This window comes from Typopeltis vanoorti, chromosome 14 (genome assembly GCF_054136105.1).
Source record: "Typopeltis vanoorti isolate ZY-2024b chromosome 14, IOZ_Tvanoo_1.0, whole genome shotgun sequence".
Taxonomy (NCBI): Eukaryota; Metazoa; Arthropoda; class Arachnida; order Uropygi; family Thelyphonidae; genus Typopeltis; species Typopeltis vanoorti.
Window position 1 is genome coordinate 56,379,439 of NC_143562.1, and position 13,470 is coordinate 56,392,908.

Consider the following 13,470-nt stretch of genomic DNA (forward strand, 5'->3'; position numbering starts at 1 on the left):
ATGAACACAATGCTGAAAAGCTGCATCTGTGAGATATAGGTTGAGGTGAATCTGTAAGAGAGAGTTCATTTATGAGCCAAGTTGCTCCCTTACAGATTCACCTCAACCTATATCTCACAGATGCAGCTTTTCAACATTGTGTTCATTCTACAGGTACTTTAATGGTTATTGCTTTGCTGAACTGGCAACTATCATTCCTCTACACAAGTGCACCACCTCAAAAATACATGTGAACAATATTCTAAACACAGACAGATTTGGGAGTTGTATATAGTTAAGAGTTGGTTGGGTGTAAAATAGCATCTTGAACAAAAGAGAATGCCCGCTTTTTTGGATGCTGAGAAAACTGTTGTTGTTGTGATGTGTTTATGCCAGGAGAGACTGGAGATAAACATTAGTCCAAGTAGAGATCTGATCTTGTCTGGTCATTTGTGCATCACTGAGGGTAAGGGTAAGAATTTCTTTTGCAAGAAAAAAGGCAAGACTGTGTTTTGATAGCATTTAATGTGACAAGATTGTTCCTGCTCCATTGAAGGATAGTATGGAGATCAGTGTTTAAGACATTAGTTTTAGATGGTGTTGTAGTCTGGGATGTCAGAGTATTGCATCATTAGTCAAATAAATACGACGAATGGAGAGTACTATCATCTGCAAAGCTATGGATAGGATTAGTTGTGATTGAGAATAGGTGATAAGACAGAGCCTTGAGGCACTCCAGCATTGGTGGGGAAGCTCAAAGAGAGGGAGCCACCTACCATGACTCACAGAGAATTACCAGAAATAAAGCTAGCTGCCTAATTACAGAGAGTGGCAGGAGAATAGAGAAAGTTAATTTTGCCAGACACCCCACCCTGTGGGCACCTGTTTATGGTGGAGGTGACCTCCCAGTGATAGTATACTGGCCCTTTTCCTCTTTTTTCATTACTTTACTTCCCATAGTCATTGCTTTACTTCTCCTGAGTCCTTTTTTACTATCCTTTCTTCCAGACCACCATCACTGGGAATCCAATGCCCTACCACCATGTTTGCCTTGCGGTACAACCTGTGGACATCTTGAAAGGGGATCCTGTTAGTCTTGCACTACTTTGGCCACTGCTTCTGGACGGGCAGTCCTGAATGGCCCACCAGGATCAGTCAGCTAGTGAGCTTGTCTGTAAGGGTCAATGGTGTTGCAGTAAGTCTTTCATACCATGATCCAGGATTGGGATTTAAGACTTGTTGTGGTGCTGGTATAGCATCTGGGATAGCCCTGGCATTCCCCTCCTGAGCACAGTCATTGCTTGCCAGTCAGTGGGCATCCATGTGTGGCTCCATGGTGGGTGGGGATATCTGGCACTGAACCAAAAACTCCTTGAGCATGAATTATTCATCCTCAAATGTTTCAGGGGGCCTAATAAAGTTCCAACAATGATACCTTAGATACAGTGTTAACAGAAGCACAAAACAAAGATATATGATACTAGTATAAATGTACCTGTGTTTTTGATTATCCACACTACAGGTGAAAAGCTAATATGGAAAATGTCACATTTCTTTATTCAAAAGGGTTTAGGAGGACTGGTAGGATTTCCTAAACTGTTTAGAAATTACGTTCTGGTGATATCCTTGCGGAAGCAATATTCCGAGAAATTGCTGGGCGCAACATCATTGGGTGGAATACCAATTACTCCTTTCCTCATAAAACACTCAATTGAATTCCTATAGAGGAGTGATATCAGAATGGGATCTCCTTGAAGTTCTTGATGAGGAGATATGTTCAGAGCTTAAAGATCAGAGAGTGACGGGTGTGAGGTGCATCCTAATATTCAGGAATGGTTACCTGTTTCCAACCAGGAACATCATCCTTACTTTTGATACACCTAAGCCTTCAAAATCTGTAAAAGCAGGGTATCTCAATTGTCCTGTTAGAGTGTACATTCCTAATCTGCTAAGATCCTTTAGATGTCAGAAATATGAGCGTGCCCAAACTGCCGTCATGGCTCTACCACCTCTGTCCGATGTGATAGTAAAGAGCATGATAACAGATCTTTCTCTGCAAAAAAAAGCTAAATGTGTCAATTGTCAGAGAGATCATCTAGCTTACTCTCATGCATGTCAGAAGTGGAAAGATGAAAAAGAAATACAAAAAATTAAAACAGAAAAAAAACATCCTATCAGGATGCAAAAAGAAAACTAGCCGCCAACACAACTGCTCTGAGATTCTCATATGCTGAGAAGGTAACAATTAAGAAAATATCACCAGCAACTCAAACTTATGTCTATATTCTACTATGTGATAATTTCCCCATAACTGAATTTTATGATCATGAGTGCTTCTTTGTTGAGTGCATCAGTCACATGACCTAGGCTCTTACTCTTGCAACAACTCCAAAAATAGTTCCATTTGATGAGAATCCACTTGTCAAAGAAATTATGGCAAAGATATCACTTAAAGATAAACCACCAGATATCCCAACAGAAAAAATGGATACTTCGGTATCTACTGATAGTAAATTAAATTTGCCAACTGACTCTAACACATAAGTGCATTTAATATTTTACCACAGGAAGCAATGGACACTGGCCATCCATTCTTCCCAAAAACGGTTGATAAATATACTTGACAAAGGTAATACCTCAACCTCCCAATAACCAGAAAAGTCTATAAAGCCAAAACAATAGGAAAATTTTTACAATGGAACTGTCACAAGTTTTACCAGAATATCGATGATATCAAGATTTTGTTGTAAAAACAGAACTTTTCTATTTCTGTCTACAGGAAACATACTTAAGACCCAATGAGGACAACTGGTGGTGGTCCTGCTCATGGAGGAGCAGCTATCCCCTAATGGGCAATCATACTCCTTTCCATCATGTCCAGTTTAATTACTGCTCTGGAAGCAGTAGCAGTTAGCTTATTCATGGGATTTCTTATTATAGTATGTTCTATTTATTTACCACTGAGTGCTGAGTTAAATGAAATCAATCTTGATAACCTTATCTTGCAACTACCTAAACCCATACTTCTTATGGGTGAATTTAATGGTCACAATACTTTGTAGGGTAGTGCCAACACAAATAGACTAGGTTGAATTATTAAAATAATCCTTGACAATAATGACTTCTCCCTTTTGATTAATAGACCTAATGCTTTCTTCCATATGCCTATATGCTCATATTCTGCAATTGATCTTACAATCTGCTCCTCTTTCATTCTTCCATTGTTCATGTGGAACATCGAAGAGAACATATATGGAGTCATTCACTTCCCTGTTTTCTTTGCACAGTGTCTTTATAGGAACCTTGTTCACCCAATGGATGCCTATATGGAAAATGGACTAGACTCACTGGAACACTTTTTCTCATCTATCAAAATTTAATGCTGATGATGTCAGACAAACACCTGTCAATGAAGCAGTAACGTATATAACAGAGTGCATCATCCAGGTAGCAACAGCCTCCATCCCGATTTCCACTCTATCCAAAGCCTTGGTGGAACCCAGAATGAAGAATGCCTGACAGCCAAAAAAGATAAACACAGAGTATGGGATATATTTCATAGTTACTCCTCCACATCAAACTTAATAGCTTTTAAGCATGCTCAAGCCAAAGCACGTTATGTGAGACGTCAGAGTCAAAAACAATCTTGGATCCAATTTACAACATCAATCAGTCAAACAACTAGTGCAAAAACTGTATGGGATAAAATCCAGATGATGAAGGGTAGATACAGAACACATCAGCTGTGTCTACCTTGGAACATAATGGATATATCATTGCTGATCCTAAAGCTATTGCAGACACTTTGGGCAAAAACTTTGCCAGAATCTCAGCAACATCCTCATACTCCTGTGAAATTTTACTACTAAAAGATCAACAAGAGAAATAACGATTAAGCTTCTGTAGCAATGACATAGTGCCATATAACAAACCTTTCATTAAAGAGGAACTCAAAAGAGCTCTTTTGCTATCTCATCCTAGTGCAGTAGGTCCCGATGATATCCAGTATGAGATGATAAAGCACTTCCCATCATCTTCTATGAATATCCTACTCTTATTATGTAATAGAATATTTACAGAGGAAGAGTTGTTTCCAGACTCTTGGCATAAGTCAATTATCATTGCTATCCCAAAACCAGGTAAGGCTCCAACACAGGCTAATAATTATCGCCCAATCTCTCTGACTTGCTGTCTATGTAATGTCTTGGAAAAAATGGTAAATACAAGGCTCCTCTGGTACCTAAAAAGCAACAAACTTCTTTCCAACATACAATGTGGCTTTTGTAAACACCAATCAACCTTGGACTGTTTGATTTGCTTAGAAACATGCATAAGAGATGCTTTTCGGAAACAAAAACATGTGGCTTCAGTGTTCTTCGACATGGAAAAGCTTATAACACAACCTGGAGATATGGTATATTAAAAGACCTTTTCAATCTAGGTCTGAGGGGACACTTCCCATTTTTATTAAAAACCTTCTTTCCAGCTGAGTCTTCCAAGTCATAGTGGGAAATTCATTATCTCAGCCATATTACCAAGAAGAGGGTGTTCCTCAAGCTCTGTCTTAAGTGTGACCCTCTTCACTGTTAAAGTGAACTCAATCACTGACCAGCTTCCTCCTACAATAAGCAATTGCCTTTATGTCGATGACTACACAATTTCATTCTTGCAATATGAGGATCATTGAAAGGCAACTTCAACAAGCAATCAATTGAGTCGCTTCCTGGGCTCATTATCATGGATTCAAGCTTTAGGCTGAGAAGACCATCAGTGTGCATTTCTGCTGAAAATGCACCTTTCATCCTGATCCTGATTTAAGAATGGAACAAACTAATATTCCAGTAGCACAAGAGGCCAAATTTCTGGGACTTATCTTTCACAGAAAATTAACATTCTCTACACACATTCATCATTTTTGGGAAAAGTGCAAAAAAACATTGAATATCATCTGCACCCTGTCCTCTACTAATGAGTTCTGATTGAAGTTCTTTAGTATGCATTTATGATGCACTTGCGTGCTCAAAACTTGATTATGGATCCCAGGCTTTTAGTTCTGCAAGTAGGATGAGCACACTCCAGTGGTTGGACCCTATCCATCATCTGGCATCCAGATGATGGATAGGGTCACCAGATATCCATCTAGTGCTTATTGTACATCACCCATTCAAAGTCTTTATGTAGAATCAAATGAACTTCCTTTATCACTCAGACGAAAATATTTGTCATTCAACTCGTCATCATATGTTACTCTTTCGCACAGGCCTACACGTTTTACCACTTATGCTTCCGTAACCAATAATCCCACGGAATAGGTTTGTTGCTCCTTATTCCCAGTGGTATCCCATGTCTGTCGAAGCGTGTGTTCACAGGGCCGGTTTGCATGCTTTGTGGGAGGAAAGATCCCAGGATAAACTGGGGAAAAAACCCTGCTCTCCACACCCAAGACCGGCTAACTTGGCTATGGCTGAGGAAGATCCTTGAGCTTCTCATGTCTCCAACTGGAATCGAACCCAGGACACTCCTTCCCCAGGCATATGGTTGTTGCGAAGCACACAGCCAGTAGGCTAACCGCATGGACAATCATTCAACTATGGTCTAAAAATGAAGTCCCTTCCTGATTACCCTACATCACAAGGCTCGATGTCATACTCAGACTGCCATTCGTCCTTTTGGTATGCACATCAAAAAAGCTATTGAAACTATAGGCATTAACAACACTACCTGTACGAAACAAAATAGCATACCCCCCCCCCCAGCATGCTTACACCCCCATCTTGCAACCTCTCACTCAGTCAACTACAGAAGTCTCATACACTCCATCTGTTTACTTTCAACTGTTTAATGTCCATAGAACAGTTCACTCTGATTTCTTGCCCATCTATATGCTTCAAGATCAGAGATCTCAGTTGGCAGTGCTGAAGTGTTTCCCAATATCACGATCTCCAACCAGATCTCGTCCAATTACAGTAATTATACAACAGAGTTGCATGCCATTCAGCTTGTACTTATAAAAGAAAACTCTTACCAAAAGTGTAATTTATACAGACTCTCTAAGCTCTTTGCAGGCTATCTCTTCTCTGGTGTATAATCCACACCCAGTGCTTGGTGAGGTGTTACAGCTGTTATACAAAATAAAGATCCTTAATTTTGATGTTCAGTTTTGCTGGATTCCCAGCCACATCAGAAGTAAGGGAAATGACATCACAGATGCGACTGCTAGATCAGCTCATTTTTTCTCATCATCTTGTTTGACCTTTCCATACACTGACTACACACAAATTACAAAATCAAAGTTAAAAGCCCAATGTCAGCACTCCTGGCAGGAAGCACTAACCAATAAATTCCATGAGATTAAACCAGAAATTAGGCACTGGCAGTCTAGTCAATGTAGGAACAGGAGAGATAAGTAGTTCTAGCTAGGCGCTGCATTGGCTACAGTCATCTGATTCACTCATGAGGAATGCAATTCACTGTTGAGGAATACAACACTTGTCTCACCATTAATCATATTCTGGTGGAAACTTCACATAAGAAAGGAATAGCATCTTGACTCATCTGGCTGAACCCTATACTCAGACAAATGTTGTTGGAATCAGACAAATTGTATGATGTTTTTAAATTTCTACAAAAAATCAACCTGTACAAGCACATTTGACTGTAATTTTATCTATAAGTATATCCCACATCACTCAATTTTGTACATACACATAATCTTATTACTTATCCTTGACTATTTATGTACTGTTACAACTTTGCTGTAATTTTGCTCATATGTAGATACCACATTGTTCAATTAAACTTGAGTACATATATATTATTTAATAAATCACCTCAGCTATTTATATATTGCTGTAACCTCCAACCTTGTGTACCTGTGACCTTAGATGTCACTTTATTTATATGCAAATGCTAACTGCTTAATTTGATTTTTGACATACAATTGTACATTTTTACTATATGCATCCCAAGATGCCTTCCAACCTCTAGTTCTAGTATAACTATCAAGAGAGCATGCAACCTCCCATTGGTAGATCCAAAGTTTCAAGACCGATATCTCCATTCATTTGCCTTACTTTAGCTTATTCAGACTCTTCTGAAGAACCACAATATCAATGATGTTGCTAATAGCCGTCTCAAGTTTCACATCATCTGCTAACATCATCGTCCTGTAATTCAGTGACAGTATCATTGTCATAATGTTGGAATAGTCCCACTACCAGATCTTGTGGAACCCCATGTATAAGTTTCCTCCCTGATACTGCTCTCTCTCATACACAACTCTGATATCTATCAGAAAGTTGTCTTATCCAGTCCACTAATCTAACATCTAAATCCATAAGTTGCAACTTATATTGCCAAGAAATTATATTTTTTTAATCCTTTATTCAAGTGTAAGAAAACAAATTTTGCATGGGAAGTATCTTCCTGACTAGGTACTGATGACTTCTTATGAAATGCCTTCTATTCCATAATGCAAAACACACTCAGTTTCATACATGCATGCTACTATACATTTTGGGGGGGGAAGTGTCACTATCCAGAGAAATTTCAACCTTTATTGAGATCTCATCAGTAGGAGCCAGACCCAGGAAGATTCAGAGGTTGAATTAAGGCAGAATTTATATACGAAGGTAGTCTGAAAAGTCTCAGCCTCGACCATAGATGGCAACACTATCAGTAAGTTTTTTTTTATATAAGTTGGTACATCTGTCATAAGCATCCATGTGAAATTGCAAATCATTCTATCAAGTAGTTTGTTTTATACAGCTGTCTGAAGCAAAAGTGTTGTCCGTATCCCTTGAAATGGATAAAATTGAATATTGTGCAGTTATAAAATTCTTTGTAAATGGAGGTTTAAAGCCAAAAGAAATTCATTTGAAGTTCATAAAAGTTTACGGGCACTCTTCTCCTTTGTTTTCGACAATTAAGAAATGGACTGCCGAGTTTAAACTTGACCATACCAGCATTGAAGATGATCCACGTGAAGGATGTCCAGAAAGTGTAACAACACCAGAAATCATTGATCAAGTACACGATATGGGTGGATGACCAGTGAGTCAAAGTTCATGAAATTGCTGAGACTATAGGCATTTCAAAAAAGAACGTATAGGATATATTTTGCATGAAGAATTGCAAATAAAAAAGCTTTGTGCAAGATGGGTGATGCGCTTGTTCACAGCAGATCAAAAACGCACTTTCATGAAAATCTCTGAACAGTGCTTGGAGCATTTTAACGAGAATAAAACTAATTTTGTGTGTCGATTTATTACTATAGATGAGACTTGGATTCACCATTAAACACCACAATCCAAACAGCAGTCAAAACAGTGGACAGAAGTCGGTTATCTCAGCAGGAAAGGTCATGTCATCGGTGTTTTAAGATGTTAAAGGCATTTTGTGTATTAATTATCTTGAAAAGGGTAAAATAATAACCAGGGAATATTATTCCAATCCTTTAACCAGACTAGACGAAAAAATTCTTGAGAAAAGATCTGATTTGGAGAAGAAAAAAAATCATCTTTCATCAGGACAATGCACTTGCCCAGAAAGGTGTTTTGGCAAGAAAAAATTAAGGGATCTGCACCATGAATTGATGGAACATCTACCCTCTTCTCCCAGATTTGGCTCCCTCAGACTTCTTCCCAAAACTTAAAACTCTTCGTTGCTGGTCAGTGTTTTTCTTCGAATCAAGAGGTGATTGCAGCTGTAGTGGGGTATTTTGCAGATCTTACTGAGAACCACTACAGGGATGGGATAATGGCGCTGAAGCATTGCTGGAATAAATTTATTTATTTAGCATTTGGCTAAGAAGAATACGTGCATATGCTACCACACACACAAAAAACCATGTAAAAGAATACAGTAGTGTGAAGTGACACTGTAATCATATATATACATATAAAAATATACAGATAAGCATAAAATTAAAACTGAATATTTAAGTTTGACAGCTAGTCAACAGCATCAGTAGAAACTGTTATAAAGTCAGTTACAGGTTCCATGAAGGCTCTGTGAGGATTAAATGTGATATGCTGTATAGTTTGCTTATCCTTACCACAGTCACAAGATGAGTTCGGTCTTATTCCTCAAGTAAATAAGGAAGCTCCGCACCTACCATGGTTGGTGCGAACCCTATTTAGGGAGGTACATATTTTTCGAGTTAGGTTGAACCCTGATGGAGGGCTGTTTGGGTTAAAGACAGTCTTCCAGATTACCAGGGCTTTGGCAGTCCATTCCTTCTGCCATGCTATTGTTGCATCATAGCCCTCAGTGGCAAGTTGTTGTGCTGTTATAATAGGTGGGTGTTTTGACAAGCCTCTGTGATGTAAAGCTGTCAATATCAGATTGTATAGGAAGCAGTGGGTTCCGGAAAATTTTGTTATATTCGCGAATCAGGTTGTCTTGGCATTGTAGTTGTGGCGGTTGTATGTGGCTCAGAACTAGTAGCCAATATAATGGAGTTGTCTTTATTGTTCCAGAAATGATACACGTTGTCTGATTCAACACAGTATCAATTAATTTAATGTGTGCATGTTCAGCCAGACTGCTGAGCAGTATTCAGCAGTTGAGTAGACAAGACCTAGAGCAGATGTCCTCAATGTGGGAGTACAAGCCCCCCAAGTTGTTCCAGCAAGTTTATGCAGTATGCTATTTCTAGTTCAGAGTTTGGCAGCAATATTTGAGAGATGTCTGTTAAAGAAGAGGGTTCTGTCCAGATACTTTGGATTAAAATTATGCAGTAGTATCTGGACAGAACCCTCTTCTTTAACAGACATCTCTCAAATATTGCTGCCAAACTCAGAACTAGAAATAACATTCTGCATAAACTTGCCGGAACAACCTGGGGGCTTGTGCTCCCACATTAACGACATCTGCTCTAGGCCTGGTCTACTTAACTGCAGAATACTGCTCAGCTGTCTGGCTGAACATGCACACATTAAATTAATTGATGCTGTGAATTAATTGATGCCATGCTGTAGAAAGTATTTTTACCCTTGCCTTTAATACAAAACATCATACATCCCCTTCTTGGAGATGTGTTTTGGCATTAAGGGTAAATATTAAGATTAGTGATCAGAGCTTGCTCCACTTCTACCACGAGTTGCCTTGGTCTTGCACTACCTGTGGGATCAGCTAGTCTTGCATATATTGCAGGCGCAAACTTGGCATTTTGTCTGTTTGCTTACTTGGAAAAAATGGAGTAAAACCAGGTTTAAAATTGCTTGATGCCATGCTATTATTCGAATGGAAACAGCATGTTTCAGTCTTGGAATAAGACTCGGAATAAGATGCCACTTCTCACACTAGTTAGTATGTGCTCTATAGTACAGAAGTTCTGGTGTTGGAATGTGATGCATAAATCATCAGCATATGCAAATTTTGTGGACATTGTCCTTGGAAGGTCAGAAATATACAAATTGAAAAGAAGAGGGGGCCAGAACTGACCCTTGTGGGAGTCCATTATTAAGTGTTCTTGGTTTACTCATATCATCATCTAGAACTATGCGTATTGTTCTATTAGATAGTGTTGATCAGATGGGTCATTTTTTTTACATTTCAGTATTTTAAGGAAATCTGCCTCACAATCACCATCTCGTTTTCTTCCAGTTCCCTCATTTCTTCATCTAACACGTTCCAGAACTTATCTTTCTCCTCTGCTGTACAGCCAACTTGCGGGACATATACACATAATATGACCACCCGCTCTTCTCCAAGACCCAATTTCATTCGCATGATCCTGTTGTTCCTTCTACCCACTTCCAGTACTTCGCACATCATTCTTCCACACACCACAATTCCTACACCATTTCTTCCCTCATTATTCCCTCTAGAGTAGAACAATTTATATCCATCTCCCAGTTCCTTTGCCTTTCTCCCCTTCCACCTTGTCTCCTACACACACAAAATGTCCAACTTCCTCATCATGTCTGCCACCTCTCTTCCCCTTCCAGTCATGCTTCCAACATTCAGTGTTCCCACTCGCAACATCCTCTCCACCTGCTGGGCTCGCTTCTTTAACCGCACCTGCCCTTGATGCGGTAGCCCTCGTCCACTTCTTGCAGCTGTAGGGCGATGTGGTTGCGTGTCGCTTAAGGGGTACGCTCTAGCCCTTATATCATTTTCTCTTTGACTCATATCATTGTTAGAGCTGGCAGTGAAGTTTTACGACCAGATGCCCTTCCTGACATCAACCCTCGCCATTTATCTGGGCTTGGGACTGGCACCTATTGAGGCTAGCTTGCCTCCTTTGGTGGCTGCATAAGACGAAATGACTTAGCAAGATAGGAAAGATTCACCCCTAGCCCTCGAATACTCTAATAGCATCAGGGGGAAGGAGCAAGGAGAGGAGAAAGAAGCAAAGAAAGAAGGGGAGGGAACAGTCTACAGAATAATATAACAGATGTATATTACATGAAGTAAGACATGGTCCAGCATCTGGTACCTTGGGTTTGCCATGCCTGTACTCACTAAAGTGAGCCCTTGAGGTCAATTTGTGAGGTAGATCAAAGATGCTGAAGGAAGAGTATTATGGAGGGATGTGGACATAAGAAACAGATGGAGAATATACTTTGAGGGACTTTTGAATGAGGAAAATGCAAGGACTCGCAGAGAAGATGGGCAGCCTTCTGAGGGGATTGTGCAGAACATCAGTAGAGTGGAAGTGACGGAGGCCATGAAGAGGATGAGGAATGGAAAATCGGTGGGCCCCAACAGGATTCCAGTGGAGGCATGGAAGGCACTGGGGAAAGAGGGAAATTGACCTGCTGTGGGACCTGTTCGTGAAAGTTTGCCAACAGGAAAATATACCCGAGGAATGGAGGGAGAGTACTCTTGTCCCCATCTGCAAGGGTAAAGGGGATGCACAAGACTGTAAAAATTACAGAGGAATAAAGTTGATGTCCCTCACAATGAAAATCCTAGAAAGGGTTCTTGATGAAAGATTGAGGAAGGAGGTGGAGGTTGCAAAGGAACAATTTGGCTTCATGCCTGGTAGATCAACAACAGATGCTATCTTTGGGTTACGGCAGATGATGGAAAAGTTTCGAGAGAAACAACGGGAGCTACATCTGGCATTTATTGATCTGGAGAAAGCATACGATAGAGTGCCAAGGCAAGAAGTCTGGAGGTGTCTGAGAGAGAAGAAGGTTCCGGAGAAATATGTCAGGTTGGTGTGGGAGATGTACAGAAATGTGAAGACAAGTGTTCGGACCTGTCTGGGACAGACAGAAAGTTTTCAAGTAAACAGTTGGCTTGCATCAAGGGTCAGCATTAAGTCTTTCTGTTTAACATTGTGATGGAGGAGGTGAGAGAAGATGTGCCTTGGACAATGTTGTATGCAGATGACATCTTGCTGTGTGCAGATTCAAGAGAAGAAGCGGGAACTAAACTGGAAAGATGGAGAAAAGTAATGGAAGAGAGAGAGAGGTATGAGACTGAGCAGAAGTAAGACAGAGTATATGTGTTGCACAGTGGGCAGCGGCCAGGAGACAGATCTGGAGCTGGAAGGAAATGTCATCAGGAAGGTGAGGGACTTTAGATACTTAGGTTCAACAGTGGAAGAAGATGGAGGAGCTGAGAAGGAAGTAGGATGCAGGATACAAGCAGATTGGAGGAACTGGAGAGAGATGGCTGGAGTGTTATGTGATAAGAGGGTGCCGATCAATCTGAAAGGCAAAATCTATAGGACAGTAGTGAGGCCAGCTATGACATATGCTATAGAAACTGTGGCCCTGAGGAAAACTAACATCAGCAAGATGGAAGTAGCAGAGATGAGAATGCTTAGGTGGATGTGCGGTGCGACCAGAAAGGATCGTCTGAGAAATGACTATATGAGGGGAACAGTGAAAGTTATGAACTTAGGAGCGAAGATACAGGAGGCAAGGTTGAGATGGTTTGGTGATGTGATGAGGAGGGAGGACGAATATGTGGGAAGAAGGGTCATGCAGATGGATGTGCAAGGAAGGAGGAAGCGTGGGCAGCCAAAGAAGAGATGGAGGAAGCTGGTAGAAGAGGACTTGAGGATGAAGAACTCGGATATGGTGACAACCCAAGACAGGAGGATGTGGAGGAGACTCATCATCAACAGTGATCCCACTTAAGTGGGAGAAGCTGCAGAAGAAGAAGAAGAAGTATTTTAAGGAACTTTTAGATCATGCCATTCCTCCATACAGTGTCATATGCAACATTTTTCGAAACTAGATTCTATATGAGCTGTTAGGGCCAAAACTTGATTTTCGCAGTTGCATCTGGGCCTGAAACCAGCCTATTCATGAGGGAGAGTGTCTGTAATAATGGTACTAATTCTGTTGTAAATAAGTCTTTCTAGTAACTTAAGACAGACACTGAGCAGTGCTATAGGTCTATAGCTTTCAAGTTTATCAACGGGCTTTCCAGGTTTCAGGATGGCTATTATCTTTGATTTTTCAAATTCTGCTGGTAATCTACCATTCCGTAGAATATTAGAAAAACAATTTTGTCAGCCATTCCACT

The 13,470-nt window shown here is 40.2% G+C and overlaps 1 protein-coding gene across 1 annotated transcript in view; it reads left to right on the plus strand.

Moving 5' to 3' along the window:
• Positions 1-13,470, plus strand: part of LOC150099499 (dnaJ homolog subfamily B member 12-like) — a 241,175-nt gene that overhangs the window by 19,016 nt on the left and 208,689 nt on the right. The gene's annotated exons all lie outside the window — the stretch shown is intronic.